We start from the raw sequence: 18,069 nt of genomic DNA on the forward strand, positions 1-18,069 counted from the left end.
GTTGTAAAACGTAATACCCTCTCATGACATGTGGCACTAAGGGGGTTATTCTAGTTCACTCCGAAAGGCACAAACACTCTCTAATGGACAACACCATGTGCGCTGCAGGTGGGGCTGATGTAACATGTGCAGATAGAGTGAGATTTGGGTGGTGTTTGTACCTCAAACTGATATCTGTATTGCAGTGTAAAAATAAAGCAGCCTGTAGTTACCCTGCAGAGAAACATTAAAACAACCAAATTTAAAGCAGGGTTGCCGGTCCCGAAAATCGGGTCTCCCTCCCCGCCCCCTGGAAAGGTGGCCAACCCTCCCGGATTCTGGGGGACCCCCGCTCCCCCCTCTGATTGTGCCCCCCCCCCCGACCGCGGCATTTAAATTACCTTATGTCTGCAGATCTCCGGGGAGGGGCTAAAGCGTCATAATTGCGTCATTTAGCCCCACCCCCTCCACGGAGATAGGCAAACTAAGTAACTTTCCTTCATGGGGGCGGGGCTTAATGATGTCACGTTTAAGCCAGTCTCGTTGGATTGGAAAGTAACTAAAACAATAACATTTGATATTACAGTGGGAGTAGCAGGTTGGAGTTTGTATTGGTCAGTAAGAGGACCAATGGGAGCCTGCGGAGGAGGAACAGCCACATGCAGGCTGGGCCAGTATTCCACACTCCACATTACCAGGAACTAAATACTAGTTATGTCTGATTGGTTGCTATGGGCAACATCCCATCTTCAATAGAACTCACACTTTAGTAATATTTAGTTACCCTGGGCCCAAGCGCTTGTGCTCCGTAACGTCTGTGAGGCACTTGGGTCCTATGGGATACAGAGTACTTTTATTAATAATAATAATAATAATAGCCACAAACACTGATAATCTAACACTAATACCCCAAACCCCCTCAATTAATCCTTCTACCCTAACACCCCAAATCCCAACTCTGAACCCTGACCCTAATACTCAAACACTAATACCCTAACCAAACTCTTAAATCAAGCCCCACCTAAACCACTCCAACCCTAACCATAATAACCACGCTGTCAAAGGGCAGACTAGATGGGCCAAATGGTTCTTATCAGCCATCAAATTCATGTCTCTATGAGGTTCAGTGAGAGATTTGGCAATAAAGGTGCAGGGCAGATCCTGAGTAGGCTGCTGTACCTGTGGGGCCACCCCTCTATAGGGAATGGAGCAGTGGTTCCCAAACCTGGTCCTCAAGTACCCTAACAGATTAAATTTTCCAAGCGCTGGCCAGCATTGGTGGGCATCCCTTCTTCCCCTGTCCTCCTCCTCCAGCGGTCGCACTGAATGTCGGGTGTGACGTTTTCAAGCTTGATGTGATCAGTGAGGAGCACCGAGAAAGGAGCCACCGCCGTGACAGTCAAGAAGACAAAAGAGCGAAAGAAGGTAATAGAAAGGTGAGTGAAGGACAGCAAAAGCTGGTGGAGGTCACAGAGTGATAAAGGGGAACATATGAACACGGATTTTTTTGCCGGTACCTATAAATATAAGCTTGATTGTTTTGATCATTTATATCAGGGGGGCCAAACAGTCCTCGTGATCTACCAATGATCCACATTTTCTAAACCACCTAGCTGGTGCACATCTGTAGTCATTACTGCATGCTGCTGCATTCATTCCTACTATATATCCACAGGTTGCTAGAAAACAAATGAACTGCTGGTAGATTTTGAGAACCGATTTGGCCACACCTGATTTATCTTTTTATACCTGTGAGTGGTTGTGTAGGTAGCGGTCCCTCCGGTGGTGCAAGTAGAGAAAAATTCTTAGTGGTACTGTGCTGCGCGCAAAAAAAACCAGGCGTGTCAGGGGGTGGCCAGGGCGTGTCATGTGACATGAGGGGTAGTGGCTACATGACAAAACTTTAGAACACGATGACATTTCTGTTTGGGCTTGTGCATTGCATCCTGCACACAAAATGTAGGGGCCAGGATCAAAGTGTAGGAGCCAAACAAACCATAAATAGGGATATTGCACGCCGAAGACGCGCTGCAAAAATCTACACAGTACTGCCTGTTACATGTCACACACCCAATACATATTACCCATGCTATAATGCCCATTGCACATTATGCCACACATCGTAATGCACATTACACATGCCACACACCGTAATACCTATTACATATAATACCACACACCGTAATGCCCATTACACGTTATATACCAAACACCGTAATTCCTATTACACATTATGCCACGCACTGTAATGCCCATTACATATAATAACACATGCTGTAATGCTCATTACATAATATGCCACATAAGTGCCACTTACCTACATGCTCGTTGCTATGGGTTTCATGCTCAATGCCAGGGGTTTCAATGTTTCGTGCTCGATGCCAGGGATTTCATGCTCTCCACCAGGGGTTGCATGCTCTCTGCCAGGGGTCACATGCTTTCTGTCAGGGGCTGCATGCTGTATGCCAGGGGTTAAATGCTCTGCCAGGGCCCAGGGGTTGCATGTTCTCTGCCAGGGGTTGCATTCTCTGTGCCAGGGGTTGCATTCTCTGTGCCAGTGCCCAGGGGTTGCATGCTCTCTGCCAAGGCCCAGGGGTTGCATGCTCTTTGCCAAGGGTTACATGCTCTGCCAGGGCTTGCATGCAAATACCAGATGGGGCATGACAGCAGCTTGTCACTGTGAGGAAGCTAGCTTAGGGTCAAGCATCACTGACAGGATGTGGAATCTCCTAGGGTCCCCTGTGGAGCTACAGATCCCAGCATGTCCCGCCTCTCTCTATAATGCCCTAAGCGGCTGGCCATTACCTGCATGGCCTTTCCAGCTGGTGCAGCAGGTCCCCGGTCAGGGCCTCCCCGATCAGAGCTCCTGGTTCTCCCTGTCCCCGGCATTCAGCAGTGCGATGTCTGCGATGGCTCTGACCTGCCTCCACCCACTTCTCCTCGGCCAGCCGCTCAGGTGAGACCCTGGCTCCCACAGCGAACTCCAGGCAAAGGTGCGGGCAGACGGGGAAGTCAGGGTTTTGTGCGCTGACTCAGGGACCCATAATGCCTTCAACCATCTATTCCTGCACCTCTTCTCACTGGCAATCGTTCATCTCTACCAATGGCTGCCTCCTGACCCCCCCCCCCTCGCATGTAGTACAAAGATACCTCCTCTGCTTGCCTACATCTCAGCTGTGTTGTGTACTGAGAACTATGCTGCTAATTGTTACCCATTCACTGTTTTAGTTTTTCATGACTGTAATGTTGAGTTATGTGTACCCTGTATTGTTCTAATGTGTGCTATATGTACTGTGCTGCCAAACACTTGTGTGGTTTCTTGTAAATGTAATAATATTGTCTGACCACTGGGATGCCGCTGTTGTTAGTCTTTATTCCTGTAAGTTGTTATGTAAGTGCATGCCAGAATGGTGTTTGAGTTTTGCAGTGTATGACATATGTTATATGGATCACACATAAATTCTATAATATTATTTATAATTTAATATTCAAGAACAAGGAAGCGGCGGTGACCCCTGGCTTTTATATCATGTTCGATGCATCATCAAATGTTAAACAAAGGTATATTGACGACTAGCCTAACCCACGCAAAATGGGGAAAATAAATCCTTATTGGAGGAATGTGTTAAAAAAAAGACGATTGCCCCCCCCCTATGCGGGAATCTTGTGTAAACAGTAAGTTGCTGAGGATTTACCGGAAAATAATGATAGCAAATATGGTCCTAATCAGTGGCGTAACAATAGCCCTGCAGACCTCGCGGTCGCGGGGAGGCACTGATTAAGTGTGGGCACCGGGGGTCTGCGTACTATTAATGTGCTGCACTGCGACCTTACCCCTCTGCTTGCCACCACCAGGGCTTGCAGATCTACTTGTCTGCGGTCCCAGCGCTCCTCCTGGCTCCTGCTAATGAAAAACAGCCCACAAAAATGTCTGCCCCCTTACAGCACACACTTTTTGAGGATGCTAGAGGAGGCGGCATTCTCAAAAACGGTCTGCTGTTAGGGGCAGCAATATTGTGATGGTCATTTTCATTAGCAGGAGCCAGCCAGGAGGAGCGCCGGGACCGTAGACAAGTAGACACAGACCCAGTGGCAGCAGGGTAAAGCAGCGGGGTAATGCAGCGTTGGGGGGTTGCACATTTTATAGTTACGCCACTGGTCCTAATGCTTTCTGTTTAGAGCTTAAAGGTTCTGGGCATTGACAAAAATACCTCACATACTTTTAAACTTGTGGGTTTGGACTCCTGTGCACACTTCCAGAAAATGGGATAGTCTTAACCCTTAGAGTGCCAACATCTCTGTGAGCGATGTTCAAAACTTCCGCTTAAAATGCCAACATCAATCACATTTGTTATATAAATTCAAATGAAAAGAATAAGGTTAGGGAAGTCAGTCCTCTATCTCTGTAATACTGTCTCCCAGGCCACCACTAGGGGGGTACTGGCGGGACTTTAGGTGAAGGCAGAAAGGGGGGCCAAGACTGGAGTCTATCTAGTAGAATTTTTCATAAAGATTTGATTCTTAATATTGGGAGTCGTCTGAATATTGTTATATCAGACAGCATGGTTGGTATAATGGTTAGTAGTATTATTATTGCCTCAAAAAAGACTCAAATGAGGCCCCTTAGTCTTTTTTTTTTTTCTAATCTCTTTTGGAATTTTCCCACAGTCCAGTGGTTCTCAGTTCTCAGGATAGTCCCTCCTGTGGATCAGGCCTATTATCCTACATTCCAGGACAATTGGGAGATGTGTGCTGCTGACGGGCTCCCCTTCAGTACCCTGCATACAAGTGGCAGGGGCACACTGCAGTGATGAAGTGTCCATTCGGAAAGTGCAAGGAAGCTGCATGCCCTCATGTTTCACTATTGTCCCAATTAGTACAAAAATGGTACTTGTTTCCTAGCACGGCGCCCGTCGGGTCCCATCACATACCAATAGTTAATATATGCGATGGGACCCGATATTAGGGTTTTAAGAGCTTACTGTACAATTTTAACATTACTTCGCATTGCATGCCATCACAATGGCATGCGATGAGATGCAACGCGATCAGACCCGATTTTACATTGTACAGCCACCCTGATGGGTGTTTACTATGTTAAATGCACCCCCAGACCTGATTTTTTATTGTACAGCCACCCTGATGGGTAATTACTATGTTAAATGGGAATCGGGACATCTATTAGAATGAACTTAGATCTACAGTCATTAGGTCGACCCCACTAGGTCGACTGGCAGGAAGGTCGACCTGACTTAAGGTCGACATGGGCCAAGGTCGACATGACGTAAGGTCGAATTTGCATAAAGGTCGACATGAGGAAGGTCGACTGGTCATAAGGTCGACATGGGTTTTTCGCTGGTTTTTTTATCCAAATGTCGACACAGTCGACATGGACACAGTTGGCAATGAGAATCGGACCTTCGCATCGCTCGCTTCGTTAGCAATGCTTCGGGCACACTATTTTATTCTCCCACCACGCCCTAGTGGATGGTAGGGCATGAAATACCGCCTGTCAGCACATGTCGGCTCAAAAAACAGTGAAAAACCCATGTCGACCTTATGACCAGTCGACCTTCCTGCTAGTCGACCTAGTGGGGTCGACCTAATGACTGTAGACCTAAGTTCATTCTAATAGATGACCGCATCCCGTTAAATGCACCCCCATTGTTAACGCCACCAACACTATCAACGCCAACCCGAAGCGTGGCGAACGCAGCGAGCCCGCGAGGGGCGGCGGTACGCGTCCTCCGACCTTTTCATACCCCCACTATCCACGTCGGCGTGGAGTTGATTTTATATAGTGTGGCGAGCGCAGCGAGCCACCGAGCCCGCAGCGTGGCGAGCGGACACGGAGTACATGTGAAGTCATCCGCATCCCCTCACGGGGCTCGCTGTGTTCGCCACACTATATAAAATCAACTCCACGCCGACGTGGATAGTGGGGGTATGAAAAGGTCGTAGGACGCGTAGTGCCACCCCTCGCGGGCTCGCTGCGCTCACCACGCTTCGGGTTGGCGTTGATAGTGGCAGTGGCGTTAACAATGGGGGTGCATATAACATACTAATCACCCATCAGGGTGGCTGTACAATAAAAAATCGGGTCTGATCGCATCGCATGCGATGCGACCCGATCTGATAGACCCGATGGCATAAGATAAAAATCGTGGGCGCCGTGCTAGGAAACAAGTACCACAAAAATTGTGAGTAATGAAATAATATTTGGATTACTTTATATACACAAAGTATCAGTTCCATGTACTAAGCTGAGATACGGGGTGAGAGGGAAAAGGCAGAGATAATCCCTGTACATATAGATTCTTGATATGTACTCAAGGGATTTCTCTGTCTTCTGCTCTAATTCCGGCTCTAATAGCAGTCTGGAATACTGGCACTGCCATGGGCAACAATGTGAGCCAGCTGTTACTATGGGGGAGATGTATCAAAGCTTGGAGAGAGATAGAAAAAGTGGAGAGATAAAGTACCAATCTGTTACCTCCTTCTCAAGTGGGTATGGTGGGATGTGGGTCTATGCAAACATTTTAAATTATGACCTCGCACCTGATACACAAATCTCCCTTTCTCCAGGTAACAGGTAAGGAAGTGAAATATTATCTAACATCTCATTCATTAAACATTTTTTTTTTTAAAGCATAACAATTATATCTTAATGCAAACTGGAATTGGAATTCTTTAGAAGTGCCAGGTTTCACCTGTTTTTTTTTTTCCTTTTAGGTCTAAAAGATGCCAATTCCCAGATGTCCAAAAGCATCAAAAAATAAAACAAAAACATAATTACAAAAGAATAAATGTATTCAATAAAGAAATAAATTGCAGAGTTTCAATAAATGACATTATACAAATATACAGTACCTCCTTGTACTCAGAGATGATAACAAACTCAAACAATTTAAGACCATCTTTTTTGTTCAAGAACAGAAATTGAAAGTCCCCTTTGCAGACAAAAGGGTACAAATAACAGAATAGGTGGTCTGCCTGCTTTTATGCCGTAATAAAAATAAAATATTTAGGAAAGTGCAGGCCTCTAGGTTCAGACAGAGTTATGTAACTTTTATTTTATAAATAGGAATTGCTACTAGATTTACACAAAAACGTGTTTTCACTAATAGGTGCTTAATAATATATAATATATTTACAAGTAGCCATTTGCATGGTATACTAGTTATATGGTTGCGATATAGGTGGTCAACAATGTTTAGGTCAACCATAATCATCGACGGTGTCTAGGTCAAAACCTGAAAATTGTCAACATACCATAGCTTTACATTTCCAGAAGGTCTTTACGAGCTTAAGGACGACATGGACATGGTTGATACTCAAAAGATCAACACGAGGTTTTCACTTTTTTTTGGTGTCTATGTCGACATGGACACCATATAAGTGTATCGCTGTGCTTGCCATGCTTCGGGCACGGTGCGCTATTGTATTCTCACTCTGTCCCCACTTTGATAGTTAAATAAGAACCAAGTCAGTCTACACCAAAAAAAGTAAAAAACTCATGTCGACCTTAAGCTTGTGTCAACCTACAGTATGTCGACTGTCGACCATTAGTGGTCATCTTAGTGACTGTCAGGATAGTGTCAACCCAAGGATCGTATACCATTTGTATATGTTCTGCAGTGTTAATCTCCATCATAAACAATCTTAATAGAGGTGTCCTGTTCGGTGAGTGGGGATTTCAGAGACTCTGCACTGTGCGGAGAAAACATAGCAGCGTTAACTTGCAAAATCCATTTAATAATCCGCTGCTGGGTGTAGTAGTCCATCTCCACTTTATTTATCTCCATACCAAGTTCAATGTCCACCTCGGCGTTCTCACTCCAGGTGTCTGTCCCAAAAGCAGAATCTTCTGAGGACTGCTTCTCTCCACATTTAATTCCCACATGCAGATCCTCAGTGCTCCTCCAGAGTGAGAACCCTCTCCTGGGAGTCTTTTTCATGGTTAAGCATTGCTGAGACCGGCCAACAGACCTCCTGAGGATCTCTGGCACCTGTTGGACTCTGGACGGTTTCCCACCGCCTCGTGTGGAGGAGAGGACCAGTAGACACGATTTGTAGATGGGTGGGGTCTGAGCTTGTTTCACTGGTGACCCAACAAAGTCATCCAAGTCTTTAACAGCAAAAGTCTTCTGTTCCCAGGTGCCAGTAAGGAGATTGGCGGACCTGCTATGATTGATCCCATCCCCAGGTGATGATCCTGGGAGCGATGTATCTTTCTGCCTTGCGGATAGATGGTTTTCTTTCTCTTGGTCCTTCCAATACCCATCTGACCTCCACCCAGCGCTGTCCATAGGTCCTCTGGATAGAATCTCACACCGTAGGGTGCTGGACTGCTTGGATGGCATGGAAAGGCAGCCTTCTGCTGCCATGGACATAATGGGAGGCAAGAATTGACTCTGGACCAGGGCATTTTTCCTGAGACCTTTGACACCTGCTGTTGTGCCCCTCACTGGTAGGCTGGCGGAGGTGATATCACAGCAGGACATTTTGCCACCTTCATGCCTGTAGTTAGGTGACTTGTGGAAACGATTTGAGGAAACTTTCCCAGAGATTCCCCCATATTTCCCAGGTCCCATTTCACTTTTAGGCTTCTTTTTCCTATCAGTCCAGGCAAGTTTTCTTTGCTGCAGCATCTTGTCAGGCTCGAACGTTTTGTAGCTCATAAGAGAGAGAAACACTTCACTTCTCCAGGGAACTGCAAACAAACTCTCAACCTGAGCTGATCCTCATTGTGTTGTGTTCCCGGTTTGTGATCATTACACAAAACGCCTATTCATTTTATAGTCCTTTGTGACGTCAGCAGGAAATTCAAGAGCCTTTCTCTTCTTTCCCCACAGGCTCGCATGAGGTAGCACAGATCATGATTAATGCAAGTCCAGTACTACGGACAAACTACACCACGTTACACCTGGGGAAATAAGCACTCAAACAGCAATTCATCAGATTTTACAGCCGGCCTGTCTATAGGCAGGCTTGTTCTGGACCATTCAGGAGCTTGTGTCCAGGATAAAGGACTGAAGCAGAGAACAGAACAGTGTCTACTAAAGAGATAAAACATTTGCCATCAGAAGTTGAGGAACTGAAAGTCACAGCATGACTTGTGGCCAATGCCTGCTCTACCTTTCATGCTTACAACAATATAATGGGGCAAATGCATTGAGTCTGGTAAAGTGATAAAGTGGAAGGTGATAACACACCAGCCAATCAGTTTGAAAAATTACAGTTAGGAGTTGATTGGCTGGTACATCTCTGGTACTGACAAGGAAGTCCAGGAACAGAGCATTTTGTATATAATGGAATGGGTCATGTTGGAGACTATGGGTAAACTCAGCTGGGGCCCCAGGAAGGAGCTTCTGGGGTCCCCCAGGTTCCCTAAATTGTTGGAGAGGCAGAGACACCCTCAATTATGTTGTGAGGATGAAATACCACACAATGCAGAGCATAGATGCCAAACATGAAGAGGGGAGAGATGCCTATAAAAAGGGTGTGTGTGCGCACAATTATGGAGGGGAGTAATAATGGGGTGACGGGGGGGGGGGGGGCGGACTTCACATGCAGAAGCTCCAGCGCCCAGTAAACTAGGTCATTGCAGAGGCAGTGTGGCTGAACTAATTAGAAAGAGAGAAGGCCATAAGATGGAAAGAGAGGAGGTGAAGATAGGGTAGCCACCTCAAGCATCATCGATTCCTGGAGATCCATCCCCCCCCCCCCAACCTCGACAACAAGTGAGTGGTCGGAGTCTAATTTAGCAAGAGGGTGAAGCTACTATCACGACCTGCTATCAGACAAAAAACATGATGCCCATTACACATAATGCCACCCAAAGTAATGCCTACTACACATTTTAATGCCTTTGAAATAATATGCCGCATACTTGAAGATAACCTACTGCTGTACATGCTTCTTACCAGATGTCCATTCTCATTGCCATGACATGCTTGTTGCTAGGAGGAGGGGGATGTTACATGCTTGTTGCCAGGGGGAGCTAAAACGTTTTTGCCAGGGGGGAGATAAACGCTTGTTGTCAGGGGGAGGGGTTGCATGCTTGTTGCCAAAGGGACTTGCATCTTCATTGCCAGGGTGGGGAGGGGGACTTACATGCTCGTTACATAGGGAGTTCCTAAAAAGCCAGAACAGTCTCTCAAAACGGCACTGCCCGGCTTGCATCGGCAGCCTCCAGCTTCAACCCCCACAACAGTGGGCCACATGAACATTCTGGTGGCGGCCTGTACAAAAATAGCCGCTGCCTTGGAGGAGACAGACACTAGAGCACCGCAACGAGAGGCTGTTCTGGCAACGATTAAGGGCCTATTGTGAGCAGGGGAGGAGCTGTGAGAAATGCACCATGTCAGTCAGATCCAGGGAGGTGGCACAATCACTCCGCCCCCCTTTCCTGCAAGAGGAGACAGCTGCACTCAGTATTATTATTACATTTTATTTATAAAGCGCCACAAGTGGTTGGCAGCACCGTATATCTGGCACACATTAGCACTATACAGGGTACACAAAACTAAACAGAACAGTAACTGGAGTACTTAAAACAGAGCACATGTAACTATTAGCAAATCTTAGTACGCAATACTAAGATTTGCTAATAGTTGTAGGGAATGTAGGGAATGTAGGGAAGCAGAGGAGTTCTCCACATGCTACCAGGGACAGGTTGTCATTGGTAGAGATTCATGAACACAAGTGAGGAGAGATGCGTTTATAGATGGTAGGTGAGTAAAGCTGCCCATACACAAGTCCTATTTGGCCTGTTCACATCCGATTCAGACGGATCGGCCCAATATAATGGACGAAAACTGGCCAAATCAGAGGTGTTGGCTCCGATGCACCCGTATGATCTATCTGATCAGACCCATCAGCGGCATATCGTGGGTGCTTTTTAGCACCCGTGATGTATTGGATCTGCAGACACCCATTCATTTGAATAGGAGTTTTAAAATCTCCTGGAGCTTGAGTCCTCCATAACCTATGAGGACTCGCTACCATATCAAATTTGGTGCCCCGCTGCTGGGAGGGGGCCTAGTTAGAGGTTGGAACATCCCACTCCAATACGCACATTGGATCAGAGGTCAAACATCTCCAATTTTCACCTGATTTCTCGGCCAGATACGTCGGAATTGGGTGAAAAGTGGATGGGGACCTTTACAGTCTGTGGATGCTGTCTGACATCCACAGACCCCTAATAAGCAGTTACGCGTATAGTATCTTATATAACATGAATTAGTGATATAAAAGCAAAAATTAATTACTTCAAGAACAACCGTTCTCAACTTTTTCAGTATAATTAAATTCCGAATGTCCCCTCATTCTCATCTATTTTGTAGTACTACTTCATTTACTAATTTCTATCACGTGTTCGTAGTTAGATCCTTTAGTGCCGGGAACAGCATTACAGACCTGTCAGCTGTATAACAATATGCCAGGTGTATTTATAGACTTACCGACAACACAACATGAGAATTCTGCCCTCGTATAGCGCAACTGTAAGAGATTAGAGAAAACGGTTTGGAGTTTGCTATGTAAATAAGTCTGTTTAATAAGCATCAACACTTCATTTTGTTACATATCCAAGATACGGCTGATTTGCAATCAGTATAACATAGCAAAGCGATGACTCAGGCGGAGATCATTAAAGCAAAGCGAGTGAATCTGTGCATTTATCAGACCATACTGAGGTCTTTTAAGGGAAACTAAAGACAAAAATGAAAACTATTTTTTATTTAAAAAAAAAAAAAGAAATCATGTGAAAATGTTTTATACATAAAGTACATTTCTAATACTTGGGTATTTTATGACTAAATTGTAACATGAACTCTTCACTCGTCAATTACAGTATATTTATCGGTAGCAAACACATCTTTGCCATCAACCGACTTTTCTCCTTCACAGTTGCTTATGAATTTAGAGGGTATGTCTGAAAAACCCAGGCTTACCTATTCAATTGATTCCATCTTCACTCATTTTTTTCGCCGGTGCGGTTAATTCTTGAAATTTATAAAACATTTTTTTAAAGAAACAATTGTTAAAGATGGCCGCAGAGTCTAAGAAATGTTTACTAACAATTGCTTGCCGATCCACGTGTTTTCCAACCGCGCTGATTTTTCTGATGGTTGAAAAAGCGTCACTTTAATTGAATAGGTCGAATATAAATTAGACCAAAATTCTGCGAAAAGTGTCGACCATCGGATAAAAAGTCACTAATTGAATAACCCCTCCCCTTTGCCACTTAATTTAACAGCATAAATGCACACCATTCATTAACCACTCCACACACAAGCAGCTCTATTTAAGTCTACTTGTATTTAATTAATAGTTACAAACAATTCTCAGAGCACACGGGAAGTGGTCAGTTTGCTTTGCAGCATTATACCCCTTTTCCACTGCCACTAAAACCTGGGTTTATTGCAATTTCCGCAGCTTGTGGAAAAGTGTTAATCCAGGTCCGGCAACCCAGAAATCCAACATGGCTAACTAGCCGGGGTGATCCCAGGAAGCACCAGGATTAAAGGGCCAGTTTAAACGGGTAAAACAGGACATCCAACTCCTCTCCCATTTAGTGCATGGGCAGTTCCGTGGCAGGGATGCCGCTTCCTGCAGCACTGATATTTGAGGACCCCCTAATCTAAAATGTCGGTACTTATATGTTAGTTGGGCGCCCACTAAGCTATTTGCTTAGTTTTCCGCTTCCGCTCGCCACGCTTCGGGCTCGGTGGCTCGCCACACTATATTAAATCAACTTCATGCCGACATGGATAGTGGGGGTATGAGCGTACTAATTATAATGGGTGCCCAACTAACATATAAGTACCAAAATGTCAGACTATAATGCAATAGAATGCATTCGCACATTTCCACCTGCATGAAGAACACCTGGTGCATACAGCTCACAGGCATTTCTGAGTGCGGTCTGTGGTAGTTGTACAGCTGCAGTCATTGGTCACCATATTATGTGTGCTTTAGCCTCACAACCAAGTGTAATGACCACAGCAGTCTGTGCATAAAGTGATGATTACACCAAAATGCCATTTATTCTGCTTATGTATTTTACATGCCGGTTTCTAACAAGGGATAGTGTGGTCCCTTACAAATTACACTACAGAGCAGATTTATCACGCCTTGGATGTCAGGGTGACAAAAACCTGCAGAAAGGGTTTTTTATTATGAATACTTCGAGACATTGACAATTATACAGTCAAATCTGGACAAATGGGAAAACTATTACTGGAAGAATTGTGAGGTCCCAGCATTGTAGTGTGCCCACCATGGCTGCCTCATCTGGTGCACTTGTGGATGGGATGAAAAATACATGGACCTGAGTATACACTGAAATCACCCATTTTGGGTAATTTCTTCTATGGGTAATCTATTTCACCCATGGTAATCCTACGCAGAGTGCCTACAATGGCAGCCGCACCTGGTACCTTGTCAGGGTGGGGTACACAACCCATGGAAGTTATTATCCAAAATGCTGCACCAATCCTGCATTATGCTTACTGTGTGCTCAAGGGTTTCTTTTGCCTGTTACTGTACTACCTACATCCTCTGTATTGTGTGCATTGTCTGTAACCGTACCACCAACATCCTCTGTATTGTGTGCATTGTCTGTAACCGTACCACCAACATCCTCTGTATTGTGTGCATTGTCTGTAACCAGTGGCGGAAGTCCGGGAGGTAATGGAGTCATTTGCCACCGGGCTCCTGGCCAGCAGGGGGTACTGACGCCATTGCCCCCCATTGAATGTCTTTTGCTACTGTAATAATGAGCCACAGTCATACGCGGCTCGTATACAGTGCACAATCACGCAGGTCTCCCGTCTAGTGACAGTCCCCCCTCCTCCTACATTACAGCTAGCATCCCGTCCCGTTGCTTCGGTCTACTCTGCGCACAGCGCTGTGAGCATGGCAGGAGCTGACTGTCTGTGGCTGCGGGGAGGAGGGGCGAGTCCGCTGACTGGCTGTGGATGCGGGGAGGAGGGACGGAGTCCACTGGCTAACTATGGCTTTGGGGAGGAGACGGAGAGTGGTCCCGATTGCCGGCTAGCTGTAGCGGGGAGGAGAGTCGGAGCATGCCGGCTGTGGCTGCTGGGAGGAGAATGTGATTCGGGTGAGTCACCACTGGCTGTGGGGAGGAGGGTGGGAGCGAGTGGTCCCCTGGGAGTAGGATTTGCATGGCATAAGAAAAGTTAGAAAGATAGCTGAGGGGGTGAGAAAGGAAAGGAGTGAGTAAAATGTGAAGAGGTGAGAAATAGAAGGAGAGTTATGAGATGATGGAGGGAGTGGGATGTGCAGGGGCGAGATGGAAGAAGAGGTGCAGGGATAATAGGAGTGAGTGAGGGGTGTCGGGTTGATTGAAGGAGGGAGGGGTGTCGGGTTGATTGAAGGAGGGAGGGAGGGGTGTCGGGTTGATTGAAGGAGGGAGTATATATATATCTATATACATATACACATACACACACGTCTAGGTGTATCTACCTATATTAAAGTGGGGATTGGGGGGGGGGCACCAAGATTCATCTCGCCTCCGGGCACCTGGGACGAACTTACGCCACTGTCTGTAACTGTACCACCAACATCCTCTGTATTGTGTGCATTGTCTGTAACCGTATCACCAACATCCTCTGTATTGTGTGCATTGTCTGTAACCGTACCACCAACATCCTCTGTATTGTGTGCATTGTCTGTAACCGTACCACCAACATCCTCTGTATTGTGTGCATTGTCTGTAACCGTACCACCAACATCCACTGTATTGTGTGCATTGTATGTTACTGTACTACCAGCATCCTCTGTATTGTGTGCATTGTCTGTTACTGTACCACCAACAACCTCTGTATTGTGTGCATTGTCTGTTACTGTACTACCAACATCCTCTGTATTGTGTGCATTGCCTGTTACTGTACCACCAACATCCTCTGTACTGTGTGCATTGTCTGTTACTGTACTACCAACATCCTCTGTATTGTGTGTATTGTCTGTTACTGTACTACCAACATCCTCTACATTGTGTGCATTGTCTGTTACTGTACCACCGACATCCTCTGTATTGTGTGAATTGTCTGTAACTGTACCACCAACATCCTCTGAATTGTGTGCATTGTCTGTTACAGTACCACCAACATCCTTTGTATTGTGTGCATTGTTTTTTAATGTCTGTATAGCGCCTTGAGTCCTGTTGGAGAAAGTGCGCTATATAAATTAAACATACTTACTTAGATATCAGCAAATGTACGCGTTAAAAATGTCAACCCGGTAATTTGCTGAATACGGTATTATGCTGTTCACACCGCAGCTATAACATGGTATATTGCTGATTTTTAAGCGTGTCATCCAGTTTTAGGTGCAGTGTTAATACTCCATAGTCAAAATACCAGGTCAAAAAACCCAGAATGGCCACCCGCTATTTTCCCTCGTGTGGGTCCACGACCCCCATAGAGGAATAGAATAGGTGGCTCACGTAGCAAGGGGCTTTTTTGCGCTCGCCATGCTGTCTGAGTCCGGGCAGTCAGGATCCTGACGTCGGGCTAATGACTGTCGGGACCCCATACCACACCCCACGGATCAAAGGCGATTCATTTTGCAGTGTGTAAGCCTCAGACCCGATATTTTGAACACATGACTGTGCCACAGAAGGTGATAGGCTGTCTCCCTGCCTGATGACAATCCTGAATCAGGAAACAAGAGGACTAGCATCGGAAGTAGTGGAGAAGTATTGCTGCCATATTTCTACACTACAGAGCATAGTTATGGCAACATGGACTGATGGGGAGGGGCGGGAGATGCTTAGAATAAGAGGGCAAGCAGACCTTGCCAGGCAAATCACCGGCACTGTAAAGGATTCGCTAATATATAAAAACATTTGAAATTGGTACATTACCAAAAAAATGGTTTAAAAAGGGGCAGACTAGATGGGCCAAGTGGTTCTTATCTGCCGTCAAATTCTATGTTCTATTCTATGTTTCTACCAACAAACCGGTTTATTTTTTTTAGCGAGAATACAAATATGTCAGCTAGAAAAGTCCATTACAAATGACATTACACTGTTTCTATGTAATAGAAATAAAGAACGTCCACCATGCGATGTGAAAGGGGTTTAGCTTGCTCACACCCATTTCAGAAAGGTTTTGAAATACTGGGATAGAGCAGGGTTTGCGATGTGAAACCAGCTTAACACTGGTATTCCTCCTTCTGTGTAAAAGTGTCAACCCTGGTCATAAATACCAGGTTAGGAGACTCGGGATTCACGACCCAGGTTGACCTGGTCACACAGTAAAAAAGACCTGTGTTTAATGTCTAATTACCGACTAGAACTGCTTCACCCGGTAATCTGGATTCCTGTGTGAAAGGGGTATACAGATGGAGCCGCTCATTAGAGCAGATCCTGGCGATCTGATCGCCATCTGCCATGACCCGCCGCCCCATTCTGGGCAATGAGACACCCGCGCTCCCCCCGCCAGCACTATGCATGTGTCATGCTGGCTTTATCTGTGAGACTAAATGTGTTGTCCTTTGAGATCCCACTTAACCAGGTTCTACTGTTAATTAGTGATGTCATTTGCAGCTATTGTACTGCCACCCCCTTTCATTGTACCAAATCTGTGTCTGGTTCTCACTGGGACCATACTCAGTCCTGACAGTCCTCAGCGATGTTGTTCTTGGCAGAGGATGAACTCCCCGCACTGTGATTTGCTAGCAGACTCTAAAAGTCACCAGAGTCAGTGCTGTGTGACTTTCGGTGGCATCACACTGCCAGGTGGCAGGAATATTTTGCCAGGCAGCCCGCCTCAGAAATATAACATTGGGTAAAACGCTGGGTTCCCTCCACTGTGACTTGAACAATGCCGAGAGAATCACACAAAGGTGGAGACACCTCTCTTCCGGCAGGCCCTTTTCAAATTAAACCACTTCACAATGCTCCACCCTGCTTTATGCCATCACACTGCAAAAGTGTACATGTTAATAAATGATCTGGTTAGCCTTTAAACAAGTCAGATCTGAAGTAAAATCTTCGGTACTTGTGTATTTTGGCGGCGCCCCCGATGTCCGTCGTACGACGAACAGATCGCATCGTATGCCATGCACCCGATGGCATGCGATGCGACGCGATTTTGACCCCCTATACGACCAAAAATCGTATAAGCACCCTAAAGGGTGCTTTTGAGCACCCAAATGGGTGCTAACAATGTTAAATGCACCCCCACGCCACCCCCCACTATAAACGTGAACCCGAAGCGTGGCGAGCCCGCGAGGGGCGGCGGTACGCGTCCTACGACCTTTTCATACCCCCACTATCCACATCGGCGTGGAGTTGAGAATAGAATAGTGTGGCGAGCGCAGCGAGCCACCGAGCCCGAAGTGTGGCGAGCGCAGCGAGCCCCGCGAGGGGACGCGGATACCTTCACAGTTATACGCGTCCCCTCGTGGGCTTCACAGGTGTCCGTGGCGACGCGGACACCTGTGAAGCCCGCGAGGGGACGCGTTTACCTGTGAAGGTATCCGCGTCCCCTCGCGGGGATCGCTGCGCTCGCCACGCTTCGGGCTCGGTGGCTCGCCACACTATTCTATTCTCAACTCCACGCCGACGTGGATAGTGGGGGTATGAAAAGGTCGTAGGACGCGTACCGCCGCCCCTCGCGGGCTCGCTGCGCTCGCCACGCTTCGGGTTCACGTTTATAGTGGGGGGTGGCGTGGGGGTGCATTTAACATTGTAAGCACCCATTTGGGTGCTTAACATAGTATAAGCACCCATTAGGGTGCTTATACAATGTTTAATCGCATCGCATCCTATGGCATCGTATGCCATGTACAATGGCATACAATTTCAAAATTGTATGCCATCGTGCACTATCGTACGATATCGCGTCGCATCGCATACCATCGCATGTGTTATGGTATGCGATGTGCGCCGCCAAAATACACAAGTACCAAATCTTCAGTTACAATATGAAGCGTAAACATCTTACAATGATCAAACAGGGTCATGGATGGAATGTATTCTAGACAAAACATTCTCTGCTGCCAGTCATGTTGTATGTAATCTGTGCTTTCCAGCAGCCCAACCTGTCCTCT

This window comes from Crinia signifera, chromosome 19 (genome assembly GCF_055691185.1).
Source record: "Crinia signifera chromosome 19, ASM5569118v1, whole genome shotgun sequence".
Taxonomy (NCBI): Eukaryota; Metazoa; Chordata; class Amphibia; order Anura; family Myobatrachidae; genus Crinia; species Crinia signifera.